This window comes from Portunus trituberculatus, chromosome 17 (assembly GCF_017591435.1).
Source record: "Portunus trituberculatus isolate SZX2019 chromosome 17, ASM1759143v1, whole genome shotgun sequence".
Taxonomy (NCBI): Eukaryota; Metazoa; Arthropoda; class Malacostraca; order Decapoda; family Portunidae; genus Portunus; species Portunus trituberculatus.
The window spans coordinates 19,172,200-19,177,821 of record NC_059271.1 but is presented as its reverse complement, the minus strand read 5'-3'; positions in this window follow the sequence as shown (position 1 = coordinate 19,177,821).

The window sequence follows — 5,622 nt, the reverse complement described above, 5'->3', positions numbered from 1 at the left end:
TCAACTCAACTCAGCGACCACACCACCTCTCCAGGGCTGCCAACTGCGAAAGTAAGGGAGCTGGTGGGAGAGTGACTGTTTAAAGGCGGTGTCACACTAGCACTTTTTCCGTCGATTAATGCGATTTCCGTCGATTTTTCAACGTTCCATATGAACTTATTGCATGAATTTGTCAGACGATAGGGATCGTTTCCGTCTGCAAATTTTCCGCCTTTGTTTACATACCAAGACCAAGATCACAAGACTTGCCGCGTCTCCTCAACCTGCTTCTACGTGCATTGTTTCTACCACTAACCATGAACGCATCCATGCACGCTTTTTGGCTTGTTTAGCTCGTCTAACTTTCGTAATACACAGTATTACGTTCAGAGCAGCGTATCTTTGCCGCAGCGTGGCCTCCATGTTTGTGTTTACATTGTGTTGGCGGGAAATGACGATGGAAAGTGACGACGAAACACCGTTTGTGTGTGACAGGCCGCAGCCAAAATATTGTCGATTTTCTGAAAAACGACGGAAAAAGTGCTAGTGTGACACCGCCTTAACGGTAAGGCAAATTTGACCTCACTCACGTTAAGGCGGTGTCACACTAGCACTTTTTCCGTCGATTAATGCGATTTTCGTCGATTTTTCAACGTTCCGCATGAACTTATCGCATGAATTTGTCAGACGATAGGGATCGTTTCCGTCTGCAAATTTTCCGCCTTTGTTTACATACCAAGACCAAGACCACAAGACTTGCCGCGTCTCCTCAACCTGCTTCTACGTGCATTGGTTCTACCATTAACCATGAACGCATCCATGCACGCTTTTTGGCTTGTTTAGCTCATTTAAGTTTCGTAATACACAGTATTACGTTCAGAGCAGCGTATCTTTGCCGCAGCGTGGCCTCCATGTTTGTGTTTACATTGTGTTGGCGGGAAGTGACGACGGAAAGTGACGACGAAACACCGTTTGTGTGTGACAGGCCGCACCAAGAATATTGTCGATTTTCTGAAAAACGACGGAAAAAGTAGACGGAAAAAGTGCTAGTGTGACACCGCCTTTAGGGTTAGTGAGAGTGCGAGGGTTGAGAGGTCATTTGAGTGTTATACTAAACTGTGGGCGTAATAGCGCCTGTAGGCACACTTGAAGCGTGTATGAGAAGCGCTGTTCAGCTTCCACCCATTAGTGGCGCAGGCAATTCTAATTATAGTGGTACCCATATTAGAATCCATATCACCCCCGAACCTCATCTTGGGTGTAACCACCTAGAACCTGGGTATCATGGTGACACGTAGACACGTAGGTAACTTTAAACCACTCAACAAATGGCAATGGCAGTGTTTAAGGCTTTACGTGGTGGGATTCGAACCTACGCGTGGACATCTGCCCAATCCCACGCTCACCACCTTATCCACTACGCCACCGTCTTCCGCCTGTGCACTACACCCTATATACTTCCTTGTCCTCAAACACACACACACACACACACACACACACACACACACACACACACACACACACACACACACACACACACACACACTTTCCTTGCCTAGTACATGTCTTGCACGCCCCACTTGTTACCGAGTCAGTTGGGACGCAATCACTCGCTGGTAATAACAGTAATTATAGTAAAGGTATTGGTAAAGCAGCCTTCAGAAGATTGAGGTGTCCGCGAGCACAAGTGAGCTGCTTACCCGTTGCCTAGCTTACCCCTTGTGCCTGCTAAACTTCCGACAAAATGCCCAGTTTGATAGTTGTTTTAAATCAACAGACACTACCGCTTCCTCTGGCTAATATCTGGGTTTGACTGGGTCAGACCGACACCATGTGGTCTACACTAAATTTGGGCCTGTGGATTTGGCCCGTGGAGCTGTGCTCAATCATGTGGATGGGTCTCAATTCTCAAACCTCGCATTGTCTAATAATAACATTCGCTTCAAGAGGAAACTGTCTTACTCTCTTACGTGTATAATATCTATGGTTAAAGATTGTAAACTCAGAAAATGCGAAATAAAAGCTTAGCTATTTCAGTCGTATGGAAATGAGGTCTGATGTCGCGAAGAAGTCTCAATAAGGTGTGGAGAACTTAATGCCTTCAAAGTTTCAAACCCCGACGAGGAATGCAATTCACCTCACTGAGAGGATTTACACGACGGCTAACGGCTGATGGCACGCGTCTAAATTCTGATGGCACACACACCACCAGATTTTCGTATTGATAAGAAAAAAAATAAAAACATTGGAAACATTAGAAACACCACAAAATAGAAACAATTAATTATTTTTCAACCTTCCTCTCTCTCTCTCTCTCTCTCTCTCTCTCTCTCTCTCCCATTCCTTCCCTTTCCCTCCCTCCCACATCCCTCCAATCCCATTTTTGGTAGCTGTGTTGTCATTAGGAAAGATACAGCACAGGGCTGTATTCACCATTTTTTCAGCCTACGATAAATCATTATGTCAGTTGGCCACTGGAGAACAATCACGTTAAGCCGAATAAATAGATGTTACCTTCCAAGTAACCAATCCACTTACACCGTTGTGCACTCCAGTTCCTGATTAGTACTATCTGGAAGTCACATTCCAGGTCTGCTATGACATCATGTGACCTAATCAAAAGTAACAGAGGTAAGTAAGGGCTATGATAATATATAACTATTGAATAATATTTCAAATTATACCTGTAGTTAGTATAGGTAAATTATTAGATTATACTTCATTTAATCATAACTAATTAAACAATCAAAGGATCATATCTTAACTAGGACACCTACCCAAACTTGTCATGCCCTCTGCCAACACATCAACACAACACTGCCGCCTGGACTCTGCTTGGAGTGAACAATAATATAGTCATGCTTATGCTTTTCATGTTCATATCTGAAAATAAAGAAAACACAAAGCTAAACGACTAACAAAGTAACAATTATTTGCTATAGGTACTCAAAATTTAAATACAGTATTCTTGCAGTGACAACTTAACCTATCACAATTAGTATACTAAGTATAAACACTCATCAGCAGGTGTGATAAATAATCCCAAGGGCATGACAAATACAGTGAATCTGCCAACACCATGTAACACACCGATTCCCCTGGCCCTGTGTCCTTTTAGCTAGAACACCCACGATAGAATGGGCGAGTGGTTACTTCCCGCATGTAAATCAAGCTCGAAAACGATTCAAACACACACAACAATCATTTGGTGTAACTATCATAACATTTATAATACAGTAGTAGTAGTAGTAGTAGTAGTAGTAGTAGTAGTAGTAGTAGTACTAGTAGTAGTAGTAGTAGTTGCAGCAGCAGCAGCAGCAGCAGCAGCAGCAGCAGCAGCAGCAGTAGCAGTGGTGGTAGTAGTGTGGTAGTAGTAGTAGCAGCAGCAGCAGCAGCAGTGCAGCAGCAGCAGCAGTGGTGGTGGCAGTGGTGGCAGTGGTGGTGGTGGTGGTGGTGGTGGTGGTGGTGATGTGCAACAGCAGCAGTGGTGGTGGTAGTAGTAGCAGCAGGTGGTGGTGGTGCAGTGCAGTGGTGGCAGTGGTGGTGCAGCAGTGGCAGTGGTGGTGCAGCAGCAGGTGGTGCAGTGGTGGCAGCAGTGGTAGTGGCACAGTGCAGTAGCACAGCAGCAGCAGTAGTAGCAGTGCAGTAGTGCAGTGGTAGCAGCAGTGGTGGTGGTGCAGTGGTGGTAGTAGTAGTGGTGGTGCAGTAGCAGTAGTAGTAGCAGTAGCAGTGGTATTAGTATTAGTATTAGTATTATTATTATTATTAGTAGTAGTAGTAGTAGTAGTAGTAGTAGTAGTAGTAGCAGCAGTAGTAGTAGTAGCAGTGGTGAGTGAATGCTGAAGCGGTATCATAAGAGATCACCGGATCACTTAAAAATTCACCAGGCACCAATAATGAGGCGCCAAACATGACTTTTAATGAATCCATCCATTAAGAATCGAACAGAACTGGTTTGAGAAAGACGCATGCCAAGTATTGCACATTTTTTCTCTATCCCTGACGTAAGCACTATTACATAACTTTGTTTTGCAATGTATAAATCCTAACTAGGATATGGAGCAGCGCGAAGGTCGGCACGCAACCCCTGCCTTGCTGCTCCCTGAGTGATGAAATGACGCGCTTATACCGACTCCAACGAGATGTGGTATGGCATGCATGCTTATTAGATATATTTACATCCTGGTATTCAGTAGGCGCTCTATAAATTCATCATTTTCTATTTTTATTATATAATAGGCTACTGGCGAGGAGAAAATGACAATTAAAAAAATAATGGTCCACTGAGGATGGCAATCAGAAGGATTAAACCAAAATGTTACCAACAATACTGACAGACGAAGATGCGATCTCTTGTAGTCTGGAAGTACAGTAAGACTACTTCATTTAGCACCAGATTTACCTTCTTTCACATACAGAGGTCTTATTAATGTTAATATTAAATGATGAGGAACCTGATCTAAGGAGAAAATGCAAACTACTGCATCGTAAAGAAATATAATTCTCTCTCTCTCTCTCTCTCTCTCTCTCTCTCTCTCTCTCTCTCTCTCTCTCTCTCTCTCTCTCTCTCTCTCTCTCTCTCTCTCTCTCTCTCTCTCTCTCTCTCTCTCTCTCTCTCTCTCTCTCTCTCTCTCTCTCTCTCTCTCTCTCTCTCTCTCTCTCTCTCTCATACTGGTGAACTGAGAGAGTATGATAATCAGGTTTGAGTGATGTAACACAAGCTGTCTTCCTCGAGATGCTCATATTTGTTCTCTGAGATTTCTTTTTCCCGGAAGTCATACGTTGTAAAAGCTGTGCAAACTATACTCATCAAAAAATAGCTGAAGAAAAAATGATAATACGGATCAAGCAATACTATCCCCTGTGTTACGTGGACCTACGCAGGACTCTCATCACTGGTGTAAATCCTTCAAATCCTCGTCAGTGAAACAGGGATACCCAGCTGGCCGGTGAGGGTGGCAGGTGCCTGCCCGTGTGGGAACCGCCACTCGCCTTCCTTCTCACACCAAGTCACGACCACCACTCTCCTAGGCCTTCGCTCAGGTGCCCGGAAATAGGAACAGGAGGAACGCTCCCCATACACTTTAGTAAAAGGGTCTGCACTAACTGTCTTAAGTGGCGCGGCGTGGCAGAAATAATTCTAAGGAAGATGCTTGAAGGCAACGAGACACAGACAGTGGTGTGTGCATAACGAAGCATAAAGGTACGCGGGCACAAAGGTTTGGTCTAAGTGAGTGAGTTTAATACAATGGCCACGACGTCGCTTGTACTGTTGCCGCCTCTGAGCTGCCGCCAACACTTCTTGCCGCCAAAGGTTGCGCCGCCGCTCATTTTCTTAGATTCATCCTCGGAGACAGGCGTGTGACATTCTAAAGCAAATAATGCGTCCATTATCCTTTTTAATATTATCCATTAAAAACGACAACAATGTGCGCAAAAAACAATAGAGAAAAACAGTCATAAAACAGCATCCAGCACCCGTGCCTCCACCCACCGTGAGGAAAGAAAACGGTAGCCAGGCGGTGGGCAGGTTCCTGCCGCGCGGCGCCCCGGGCGACTTTCTCCACGCGAGGGGAGTTGTCTTCCGTGATTTAATCAGTACATTTCTGGCAAGTAATTGTTATGATAAAAGATACAGTCCAT